The 13,031-nt window shown below is 41.5% G+C and overlaps 2 non-coding genes across 2 annotated transcripts; both read right to left on the reverse strand.

The window, feature by feature from the left end:
- Positions 1-437: 437 nt before the first annotated feature.
- Positions 438-543, reverse strand: LOC145603278 (small nucleolar RNA R71). Its single transcript, XR_014104796.1, has one exon. It is a non-coding gene; the product is annotated as a small nucleolar RNA R71 (small nucleolar RNA).
- Positions 544-8,964: 8,421 nt separating this feature from the next.
- Positions 8,965-9,070, reverse strand: LOC145603267 (small nucleolar RNA R71). The gene has a single exon (XR_014104785.1). It is a non-coding gene; the product is annotated as a small nucleolar RNA R71 (small nucleolar RNA).
- Positions 9,071-13,031: the final 3,961 nt, after the last annotated feature.

A 13,031-nucleotide genomic window follows, 5' to 3' on the forward strand; every position in this document is an offset into this window, starting at 1 on the left:
CTAAGTTCCTCAAGTGAAGAAGAGTTTGAGGAAGAAGAAGAGCAAGGCATGGGAGAGAATCCAAGAGTAGCTTTGAAGGAGTTGGGATCGGAATTCCCGGTGCTTATAGGTTTGAGAACGGCATTGCTCCACCTACAACACCGGCGAATGACTTTCAAGTTAGGTCGGCCATGATAACTTTGATTGAACGGAGGCAATTTAATGGGGCCAAGAATGAGAGCCCATTGAATCATCTAAAAGAATTTGAGAAGTATTGTAACACAATCAAGGTGAACGAAATTTCTCAAGAGTTCATCTGGCTAAAGTTGTTTCCCTTTTCTCTAATTGGTCGAGCCTTAAAGTGGTTGGATAAACAGGTTAAACCAAATTCCCTTAGGACAAGGGATAAGTCACAAAAGCTTTCTTGTCTCATTTTTACCCGCAAAAGAAGACAACGGAGGCTAGGGCTTTGATCCAAGGATTCAAACAAAGGCCTAATGAGAATCTCTATGAAGCATGGGAGAAGTATAAGGAGTACCAAAAAGAGTGTCCACGTCACGGAATCCCTACCTATCAAGTGATCCAAATTTTCTATGGTGGCCTAAGTCCCCAAGGCAAGTCATGTCTTGATGGGGGAGCCAGAGGTCCAATAATGAATAGGACGGAAGAAGAAATAGTGGACATCATTGAGGATGTGGTGAGATACTATAGAGATTGGCTAGAAGGATAGAGAAAGTCTACAAGCAAGAGTAGCTCAGCGATTTATTCGGTGGATCATCTCAATGCAATAATTAACAACCTGTCCTCCCAAATTTCAAATCTAGGGAAGAAAATGACTTCAATCAAGGCAAATCTTGAGAGTGTTTCTACAAATTCATCGAGTCTTCCCTCCCAACCTAAAGGGAGAGGTACACCTTTTAACTCTACTCCTTCTACTTTCAACAATATGCCAAGTGGTTGTCTATTTTGTGATGCTTGTGGATCTTATGATCACGACTCCTCTATGTGTTCTCAAAATTTTGTTGATGGATGTGATGATGTTGAAAATAATGAATGTGAACATGTGAACTTTGTGTCTAATGCCAATGGTAGTCAAAGGTTTGAAGGACCTAGGAATTTTGGGAATAAGAATTCTCACCAAGGTAGTTTTGATAACTACAACAATGGAGGTTATGGGAACCAAGGAAACCGAGGTAACTATAACAACCAAGGTTATAGTAATCAAAACCCAAGCCATGGGTATGGAAATCAAAGTAAATCTCAAGGATTTGATGGCCATTACCAAAATGGTGGCAATAGTCAAGGCCGAGGCAATTGAATTGGAACAATCGAAATTAGAGAAGTTTTCAAAATAACAATCAAAGGGGACCCCCACCCGGATTTGCTCCAAAACCTCAAGGCAATGGTGACAATTCTTATGCTAAACCATTATCATTTAGAACCAATTTGGAAGAGATGATTGATAACCAAACCAAGATCATAAACACATAGATGGCGGTGAGTGATAAGAAATTCAATGAGATGATGACACACAACAAAATGCTTGAGACACAAATCACCCAACTAGCCAACACTTTGAAAGATTGTGCTAGCCCTTCTTCATTGCCTTCTCAAGGAGTTGAACCTAAGAAACCCGTTTATTCCATCATCACAAGGATTTGGAGAGTTCTTGATGAGAGAGTTTCTAGGTCCATTGAGGAGGATGAGAAGAGGAGTGACTCAAGTGAGGAGAATGAGAAGAATGTGTCTAAGAGTGTGAATCAAGAGTAGGTGCAAGAGAAAAAGAATTGTAGTGAGAAAGAGCATGAGGAAGTGAGGAAACCCGACCTTCCATACCCACAAAATTTCTTGAGGCATAAAATGGATGAGCAATTTGGGAAGTTCCTTGACATGCTCAAGGAAGTCCACCTTTCTATCCCCTACACCGATGAAATAACCCAAATGCCTAGGTACTCTATGTTCCTTAAGGTGATTTTGAGTGGGAAGAGAGAGTGCAATGAGGTTGATTCGGTTGAAGTTGGGAAGTGTTTTAGTGCTCTCATTCATAATGAGTTGCCCGAGAAGATGAAGGATTCGAGAAATTTCTCTATTCCATGTAAGATCAAGGAAAAGATGTTTGACGATGCTCTTTGTGATCTTGGTGCTAGTGTTATCATCATGCCTTATTCTGTTTTCAAGAAACTCAAGCTAGGTGAGCTCCTCCCATCTCACATGACCCTTCAATTGGCCGATGTTCCTCTTAAGATAGGAGAGTTCACCATTCCCGTTGATTTCATTGTGCTTGAGATTGCGGAAGATGACCATATGCCAATCATTTTAGGAAGACCTTTCTTAGCCACTTCGGGAGCCTTAATAGATGTGAAAGGAGGCCGTATTACCTTGAGAATTGGTAAGAATAATGCATGAGTCTTTGTCTCTTTTGCAAGGAATTAAGTGTGTTAATTCCCCTCGCCCTATTGATAATGTATGCATGATTAATTCTTCAAATAACAATGTTCTTGAGAATTGTGGTGGTGTTCTTTCGAGTTTTGATTGCAAGAAGGTCAGTGAAGAGGAATTGAAGTTTCCAAGCTCATGGACGAGGAGTAAATTGACATTCCTCATTGGTTTGAACTTCATCCTCAAGATGAAGGCGATGTTTCTATGAGTATGGATGGTGAGGAACCATCTACAAAGAACAACAAGGCAAAGAAAAAAGCTCGAGATTCTAGGAAGACGAGAAAGAGAACGAGGTTATGGAAAGAGAAGTTTGCTTTTGAAGAGTCTTTGAATGAAATCTCATCAAGCAACAATGAGAAGTTGCTAGAAGTTGAACAGAAATTTGCTCCTTCCGCCACTTTAAAGAAGGTGGTGTTCTTTGACCCTCCATGATTTGAAGGAAGGGTCGAGCTTAGGACCTTAAGCAAGCGCTTCCCGGGAGGCAACCCGGAGACTTCTAAATTTTCTTTTTGATTTTGATTTTCCTTGTATTTCATTCTTTTAGTTTCTTTTCTTTCACTTTTCTAGTTATTTGGATTTGCAGGTTACGTTCTTGGAGTTGGATTACACCAAGTGAGCATGAGCAATGGGAAGGTGTTTTGCGGTTTTTGATGTGATTGTGTTCGATATTATCGAAATTTGAGGTAAAAGGGTAAGAATTTTAGTGAGGTAAGATAGGGAAATTTGTGCTTTAAAGTTGAAGAAAGTTTGAACTTGGTGGGTTCATGTGGTGCTACCATTACTTTCGGATATTGAACCCACCATAATCTAGATTTGAAACTGCCATTTTCAATGGGTTCAATACCCCCAAATTTGTTATTGTTCGATAATCCCACTCATGATCGCAAGTTTTAGATTGTTCATAATTGTGAATAGTAGTAGTATCATTTTTGACGATTTTGAGGATTGAACTTGATTTTTGGATGATTAATTGTGTTGTTTGTTGTTTGATTTTACCTCACATTGTGTTGTTTGTTGATTTTGTAGCAATTTTGAGCAAAATTGTTAAGAATTGTGGAATTTGAAGTTTGGTAGTGCTGGTAGTAAGGTTGTGACTTGATAGTATTAGTTGTTGTGATCTTTGTGATTGGTGTTTGTGTGGGAAGAAATTGTTGGATTATTTGGTGTTGATTGGTAGCTTTGGAAAGGAGTTGTTATTGTTGCATATTGAGGTATTTGGTTGGTGATATTGCGATTTTTGTGGGATTTTGTGATCGGTTCTTGAGCTTTTACATTTGAATTTCATCATGTCGAAGAACATCAAAAAAATCTTCAAGAAACGCAAAACCTCCATTACCATTGATGAGCCCAATCCAAACACATCTACCTCTCAAACACGCCAACCTACTCCACTACCGAAATTTAAAATAAACGACCCAATCTTAAAGACACGATATCACAAATTAAAGCTCAACCGCTCCCTCAAGCCCACTCGACACTATTTCCAACCCAACATGACCAGGTTGGGGATTGATGAGGATGTGAGGGAGTTATTCACCAACCTTCATATGGGTTCATTCATCAACCGTAGCTTTCGCACATATGTTCAACCCACTCTTGAGTTCTTTGCTACGGTTGAGCTAGTTACCGTTGAAAGTCATTGCCAGGTTCGATTTCAAATTTTCAACAATTTCTTTGACTATTCTCTAGGGTAATTTAATGCAGCTCTAAACTTTTATCCTCATGGAGACATTTTGGAGCATGAGTACTTCTTCTTTGATGAGTATGATGAGAGTTCTTGGTGGGATGATATCTCCGAGTGTGGTGACTTCATTACCAAGATGGCCAAGATTAGTTTCGTGTTCCAACCTTGTCTTCGGGTTGTTCATCAGCTATTGGGGTACTCGGTATTCCCCAAGCAAGAGTTAGGGAAGATGAGCAAGGTGGAGCTCAAGATTTTATTGTTGGCCACCCGAGGAGAGTATCGTGGCCGGTTAAACTTGGGGTACATCTTTGCTACTTATTGTGTGGCGTTAGAAGACTGGGAGACCGGAGAGATTCCTTGTGGTGGGATGGTTACTAGGCTCTTGACCAACCTCCACCTTGATCATTACTTGCCTTTTTGCACACCGGTGGGGGATGCCAATACCCTCTACCTTGATATCAAGAAACTTGGGCAAATCCAATTCATATAAAAGCACAATGAGAAGAGGACATATGATTGGCTTCGGAACAATGAGCATTGGTGCTACCTTCCCAACCCATCCTTAACTTCTCTCCACCGAGTGGATACCCCCAATGTGTGGCATGTCCGTAAGAAGAACTGCCGCCCCTACTATGACTCCAATGATGAAAAAGAAGAGGAAGAAGAGCCGCTACAACAACAATTTCAACAACAACAACAACAACAACCGCATCAAAAAAAACATGGACAAGAGCAACATCATCAATTTGCTAGCTCCGACTTGGAGGCCCTTGGTAACAAAATGAGGTGTTTGCAAGTGCGCTTAGAGGGCGTGTATGATAAAGACTTTGAGGCCCTTTACACCCAAATGTGAGGTATTTCGGAGATGCAACAAGGTATGTTTCTCCAACAACAACTTTTATTTGATGCGGCTGTTGACCAAGGTGAGATCACTCCCCTGGTTAACTACCCATACTTTCCACCCCGATTAGGTCCCGTACCTTCTTTTGGGGATGATGGGGTACCTACGTACCCATATTGGCAAGGACCTTCGAGTTCCATTACCGAGCCTCGCTCATTCCCCGATGAGCATGGTAACTATGATTACCGTGTTCCCGGAGGGAGCGATTATAAGGGTGACCCTAATTACCCCTATGTGCACCCCGACCATCCACTACTGCTCGCTTTGCCCGAGCGATTTACACCTCTTGCCCCTTGGCAACAAGATAACTTTAGGGGGCATTATGGTTGGCCGGACGGTTACACCGGAGGGTGGGAGCCTCTTTCTCCCCCATCCTTCGATGATATCCTTGTCCAAAATGGCAATGATGTGGTCGGGCCGAGTGGTGGTGGTGATGGTGGTAATGATGGAAATGGTGCCTGGTTCCCTTACTTTTGTGCCTTTTGCCTCCATCCCTTATATGATATGTGCTTGTTTTGTATTGATGGGATGTTGAGATGTATTCATGTTTAGCTTGAGGGAACTTTACTTTTCTAGGGGTTTGGCTCGGTAGCCAATATTTGCTGTTGAAGCTTACCTTGTTTCTCATTTGCCTCTTGCATGATGGCCTTTTTCTTGATCTTTATTCTTGATGATGTATATTGCTAGTCTTATGAGTTTCTATTGCCATTGTTGTTTTGATGTCTTTTCTAAGATGATGATGATTGATTTTTGCTCCTGTTTATCCAAATCCCATATATCCAAATCCCTTGAATCCAAATTTTGTAGTCTAGTGTCTTTTAGTTAGCTAGTTGTTTAGTTGGTTACTTAGTTTTTCTTTTACTTTTTTTTTACTCTTGGTTAGCTTAGTTTAGGGTTACTTTGTAGTTTCCTTTTCTTTTGTTTTGAATTTACTAACCATTTTCTTTATTTATAGTTTCTTTTGCTTATCTTGTTCTCCCATGACTTTATGATGATGCTTATGATTTTAGAGCGCTATGAAGTGATGGGATGAAGAACGGTAGGTCGTTGGGCTACCACCCCACCCAATCAAACAATATTTGTAACTCAACTAACCCTATGAAGTGTAGTGGTAAGTCAAGGTCGAACCCAAAGGAATGGAGGTCGAATGCACAATGCCTAAGTTAAGCTATTCCGAAATCTAGTAGGGGTTTATGGTAGAAACTAGAGCTAAGCTAGGCAAATGCAAAAAGCTAGTACTAATTGAATGCTAAGGCACTAGGGGAATGGATCCACATGCATCAACAATGGAGTTCAATCAACTTGGGGAATCAACCAATCAAGTCAAGCAATGTGAGGGAAAATCGAAATTGCAACCAAGAGAGTACATCAAGCTATTCTCCTAGAGGTCTAATTAGCGTCAACTACATCAAACACTAGCTAGGAAACATCACAAGATATCTCAATCGAGTAAATGTAAGCCACAAATCAATGGTCCGTATCAATGCGAACTCACAATGCAATCTAGTGTGAATAACAAGGGTGATCAAGCCTAATCAAGCGCACACATGCACAAAATCAATCAACCAATTTAATCACATTATCAACTCAATCAATTTCCCCCAAATTAATCTCAATTCATCATCAATACATGCTTCACCACTACCCTAGCAAATAAACTACTCACAATCCATGAAGAACATCAAAATCAAAGCAAAACTAATCATTGATGAGTGGTATTTATACCACTCTTTTACCCTTTTCTTTAAGGATTTTTCCCTTCACTTGGCACTTGTTTGAGCCTTTTCAAGCACTTTGTTTTAGTTTGCTTTGCCTTGTTCCTTTTTGTGTTTTCCCCTCCTTTTTCCTTTGTTTTTGGCCTTGCTTTGTCGCTTTCCCTCTTTTCTATACTTATGTTTGTGTATGAGTGTTTGAGTAGGTTGAATGGAGTGCTCGTGTGATTCTGCTCGAGGCTTAGTCAACCTTTTTGAGTGCATTGGAATAGCGGAAGAGAGGAGCATGGATTTGGAGAAGAGTCCGGAGCTTTCAAGAGGAGCGGCCGCTCACCAGAGAGGGGCGCCCGCTCCATTTTCTCATCTGATCCCCTGTTTTCCAGACTTAAGGAGCGTCCACTCCACCAGAGAGGAGCGCCCGCTCCAGTAAGGCGGCTGTTTTGATTAATACCCTCTAGAGCATCCGCTCACCCTCGATGGAGCGGCCGCTCTCGTGGGTATTTCCGTGCATTTTAATCCATCTTTAGAGTAATGTGAGGGGCATATAAAGACCCCTAGGTTTGTAATGAGTTTTTCATGTACATTTTAGCCCTAATCTAGTGAGAGAAACGTCATTAGTAGAGAGAGAAAGTGTGGATTTTCCATTGATGAACTTGGATATTGAAGAAGGAGCTTGATTAAATCTTTGTAAATTTTCATCTTCAATTAATGAGCAATCTCTTACTCTCTTTCTTTACTTTTGTATTTAGTTTTGTTTGCTTATTTTGATTTTCCTTCTTTGCTTATTGATCATGTTGATGCTTATTGATTTGATGATTGATATTGTTTTCAATATGGTTTGTGAGTAGTCACCTAGCCAAGGGTGTGGGGATGGTGTAGTTGTTGATTGATTCATGCTTATGATGTTGGGGTTTTGTTAATGGTGATTAAAGTCTTTGTATGTTTGATATTCTTTAATCTTCTTGCAAGTGCACATTGTTAGTTGATTAAAGCTGAATCTTTGCTAACAAGAAACGGAAGTTGACTTAGTTAAGGTTCATTGTTATCGATAGTTCTTTGATTGCACCTTCTAATATATGGTTCTAGTGTGGAAACATGGAGGCTATGTTAGGAGAAATTGATTAACCCCGGAAGGCGGTTAGATTGAGCTTTAATTCGATATTCTTGCATGCTTAGTTTACCATTGCTTTGCTTCCGTGTTATTGCATGATCAATTGGCAACTACATCTACCTACTTCCCTTGGTGCTTAGTTATATTGATTTTTAATCATTCTTAATCTCTAGTTTAATCTCTTAGTTTTTCACACTTCTTGTTCCGAGGTAGCTTAAGTATTAAGTAGTGAATGTGGTGTTTATGCATGTCTCCTTGTGGTTCGACCCCTATGCTTGCCTTATACTTGTATTAGGTTTGTTTAGGTGTATAAATTATATTTGATCTAGGGATAGACAAATTGACGACGCGTTTATTCCTTTGTCAAATTGGCGCCGTTGCCGGGGACACAGCTTCCATTGCTTTTTCATTACTTTATTTGAGAGTATCTCATTTCTTGTTTGTTAGTATTTGTTAATACTTGTTACTTGTCAGTGCTTACGTTCTCCTTAGCTTTGTTGTATGAACAGAGGACGAACTCGCTCAAGGTCTTTGATTCCCATTGATCCGGAGCTAGAAAGATCTTTGTCCTTACTTCGAAGAGAAGCGAGAGCGAGGAGTAGAAATTCTCACACCCCAACGAAAGAAGGAGTAAGAGAATTGGAAGATACTCCACCATCTTCACCCTCAAGTGAAGACTTAGATAGCCCTAATTCGCCATAAAGTCCGGAAATCAACCCCTTTTCAATCTTTAAGTCCGAAAGTGAAGAAGGTTCTAAAATGGGAGAGAATACACCTTTGAGTCGTCTTGGGGCTCCCGAAGCCTTTAGAGCCCAAAGTGGGATCCTAACCCCTACCACTCAAGCCAACAATTTCGAAATCAAGCCCAATTTGATTGCTTTAATAGAGAGGAAACAATTCTCGGGTGGAAAATTTGAGAGCCCTCATGAGCATTTGAAAGAATTTGAGAAGTATTGTGACACGATCAAAGCCAACGGAGTGACTCAGGAGTATATCCGCCTCAAGATGTTTCCATTTTCTTTAATTGGGAGAGGTCTAGAATGGCTAGAGAAGGAGGTGCCCCCTAATTATCTCACAACTTGTGACCAAGTGACTACGGCTTTCTTGAGGAGATTTTATAACCATAGGAAGACCGCCGAGGCTCGATCTTTAATTCAAGGTTTTCGCCAAAAGAGTGGTGAGACTCTAAGTGCGGCATGGGACCGGTACAAAGAGCTTCAACGTCAATGCCCACATCATGGGATACCCAAGTATCAACTCATCCACACTTTCTATGGAGGTCTTTCACCTCAAGGGAGAACAAGCCTAGATGCCGCCGCCGGCGGTCCAATCATGAACAAGGGAGAGGATGAAGTGGAATGCATCATAGAGGAGGCCGCAAAGCATTACGATGATTGGTACGAAGGAGAAAGGGAGGCCACTTCTAGAAAAGGTGTCTATGCATTGGAGCAAGCCAACGCAATCAACAAACTTTCTTCCCAAATCTCCAAGATGGCCAAGCAAATGGACGAAATGATGAAAGAAAGGTCCAACCCTCATGGTAATACCTCCCCTTCAACCAAGGGAGGCAATGGTATGGCCACTTCTTCCCCCTCTTCTTATAATAAAATGCCTCAAGGATGCATGTTTTGCTCAAATTGTGAAACCTATGATCATGATACCAACCATTGTGTGTATGCTTGTGAAGTTCAACCCCCTCCCTATGAACATGATGATAATGTAGAAGATGTCAATGCTATGAATTTTGCTCCTAGAATGGAAAATGTAGGGAACTTGAGGCCAAACTCCAATCAAATGGGGAATTGGAATCAAGGTGGAAACCGTGGTTGGAACCAAAGTGGTGGTGGTTATGGTAACCAATACCATGGTGGGGGAGGCCCTTCCAATTTCAATGGAAGAGGCTACTCTAACCAAAGGGGGTATGGCTACCAAAACCAACAACCCAACTCCCGATACCATGACCATCAAAATCAAAATTTTGGTGATCAAGGTAACATGGGAAACAATCGACAAAGCAATGTTCCCAACCAAGGCACCGGAGGCAATAGGGGCCAAAATGTTTCTAACTATGCCCAAACCAATAGGCCTCCGGGTTTCCATCAAGCCCAACTTCCTCCACCTCAACAACCTTTTCAAATTGAGGCCCCTCCTAATGATCCCGTGATGGCTAAGCTAGATGCCATCATGAAAATGCATGAGGAGGAAAAGAAGAGAAATGAGGAGGATAAAAAGCGAGCCAATGCTCATATGAAAATGCTTGAAACCCAAATTGCCCAACTTGCTTCTAATTCCTCTTCTTCTTCTTCTTCCTCTATCCCTAGTCAAGGAGTCAACCCAAAACCTTTGTATGCCGTGACAACAAGGAGTGGAAAGGTAGTAGGGAGTGACCCCTTAGTTGAGGAGGAACCTCGAAATGAAGTAGAGTTAGAGAGGGGGGATGAGAGAACCAAGGAACCTTCTAATGTTGAGAGGGAGAAGGATGTTGAGGTGAAAAAGGAAAAAGAGACCACCCCCTTGCCCCTAAATCTCCAACCTAGAGAGGAGAGGTTACCTTTTCCCCAAAGATTTGTGAGAGCTAAGCTTGATGCTCAATTTGGGAAGTTTTTGGATGTGATCAAGAATTTGCATGTTTCCCTTCCTTTTGTAGATGCTATGAAACAAATGCCCCATTACTCTAAGTTTTTGAAAGATCTATTGAGTGGGAGAAGGGAGTGTGAAACGGTGAGCTTGACCGCCAATTGTAGTGCAATCCTTTCCAACAAACTTCCCGCCAAGTTGAAGGATCCGGGTAGTTTTTCCATCCCTAGTTCTATTAATGGCATTGAGTTTGACAAAGCTTTGTGTGATTTAGGAGCAAGTGTGAGCCTCATGCCCTACTCCATCTACCAAAAGCTTTGTGTAGGAACCCTTTCCCCCACTAACATTACTCTCCAACTAGCGGATCGGTCCATTAAATTTCCCATGGGTAAGGTTGAGGACATTCCCCTTAGGGTAGGAAAGTTCACATTCCCCGTGGATTTTTATGTGCTAGAGATGGATGAGGATGAAAGGATTCCTATTATCTTGGGTAGGCCGTTTTTAGCCACCTCTAGGGCCATCATTGATGTAAAGGAGGGCAAAATATCTTTGAAAATTGACAATGATTCAATTGAGTTTGATTTGAATAATGTCATGCAACAACCTTCCTCAAGTGGTGAATGCTTTAGAGTAGATGTTCTAGATACCATGCTTAGTGAATTTTCTCGTTCCCATTTGCATGCTTCTAACGATCCCCTAGAAAGTGTATTGTTGAATGATTCCAAGCTAGGTGCTCACAAGGACGACATTAAATTCTATGAGGATTTGCTAGAGGAAATCAAGAGCGAGTGCATGGATGAGAGCATGGAGGAGGAGGCTTTTCACACCCATGACCTCTTTCAAGTTGAGGAAAGAGAGGAGAGCACCAATGGTAAGGGAGCACCAAAGGTAGACATGAAACCTCTACCTTTGGGCTTGAGGTATGAATTTCTTGGTTCTAATGAGTCTTTCCCCGTAATTGTTAATTCCAACCTAACGGAGGAGCAAACCTCCCTCTTGATCAATGTTTTGAAAAAACACAAGACAGCTTTAGGCTATACCATTGATGACATCAAAGGTATAAGTCCTTCTTTATGCATGCACAAAATTGATCTAGAGGGAGATGCCAAACCCGTTAGGCAAAGGCAAAGGAAGCTTAACCCTTCCATGCAAGAGGTTGTGCGGAAGGAAGTGGCTAAGCTTCTTGATGCGGGAATTATATACCCAATTGCTCATAGTGATTGGGTATCTCCCGTGCAAGTTGTGCCTAAGAAAGGGGGAATGACGGTAGTGAAAAATGATCATGATCAACTAGTCCCCACTAGGCTTGTAACCGGTTGGCGCATGTGCATTGACTATCGCCAACTCAACACAAGTACATGCAAAGATCATTTTCCATTACCGTTCATTGATCAAATGTTGGAGAGGCTTACAAAGCATTCCTTCTATTGTTTTCTTGATGGTTATTCGGGATTTTTCCAAATCCCGATTGACCCCAAGGATCAAGAGAAGACGACTTTCACTTGTCCCTATGATACTTATGCGTATCGTAGGATGCCTTTTGGGCTTTGTAATGATCCCGCAACATTCCAACGTTGTATGATGTCTATTTTCAGTGATATGATTGAGGATGAGATTTGTGTTGAGTTGGCGATAGTCAATGCACATGCGCCAACCGGTTACAAGCCTAGTGGGGACTAGTTGATCATGATCATTTTTCACTACCGTCATTCCCCCTTTCTTAGGCACAACTTACACGGGAGATACCCAATCACTATGAGCAATTGGGTATATAATTCCCGCATCAAGAAGCTTAGCCACTTCCTTCCGCACAACCTCTTGCATGGAAGGGTTAAGCTTCCTTTGCCTTTGCCTAACGGGTTTGGCATCTCCCTCTAGATCAATTTTGTGCATGCATAAAGAAGGACTTATATCTTTGATGTCATTGTTGTCTTTATGGATGACTTCTCCGTTGAAGGAGCCACCTATGAAGATTGTCTATCTAATTTATCTCGTTGGTTAGAAATATGTGAGAGGGCTAACCTCGTGTTAAATTGGAAAAAGTGCCATTTTATGGTAGAAAGTGGGATTGTTCTTGGGCACAAAATTTCCCATGCCGGCATTGAGGTTGATAGAGCCAAGGTAGAGGTCATTGAGAAACTTCCTCCCCCCCACCAACGTGAGGGAAGTGAGGTCTTTTCTTGGCCATGCCGGGTTCTATCGGCGTTTTATAAAAGACTTTTCTTTGATTGCAAAGCCTCTCACATCCCTATTGCAACAAGATAAAGAGTTTATATTTGATGATGCTTGTCAAGAATCTTTTTGTAGGTTGAAAAAGGCCCTTTGCACCGCCCCTATTGTCCAAGGTCCGGATTGGTCTCTTCCATTTGAACTCATGTGCGATGCAAGCGACGAGGCTATTGGTTCGGTTCTTGGGCAACAGAAGGATGGGAAGCTTCATGTCATACATTATTTGTCCAAAACTCTCAATGATGCTCAAAGAAATTACACAACCACCGAGAAGGAATTCTTAGCGGTTATTCACTCATTTGAGAAGTTTAGAACCTACCTCATTTGTTCTAGGACAATTGTGTACACCGACCATTCGGCTCTCAAATATTTGATAGGGAAGAAGGAAGCTAAACCAAG

The sequence above is a fragment of the Chenopodium album genome, chromosome 21, assembly GCF_948465745.1.
Source record: "Chenopodium album chromosome 21, dcCheAlbu1.1, whole genome shotgun sequence".
Lineage (NCBI taxonomy): Eukaryota > Viridiplantae > Streptophyta > Magnoliopsida > Caryophyllales > Amaranthaceae > Chenopodium > Chenopodium album.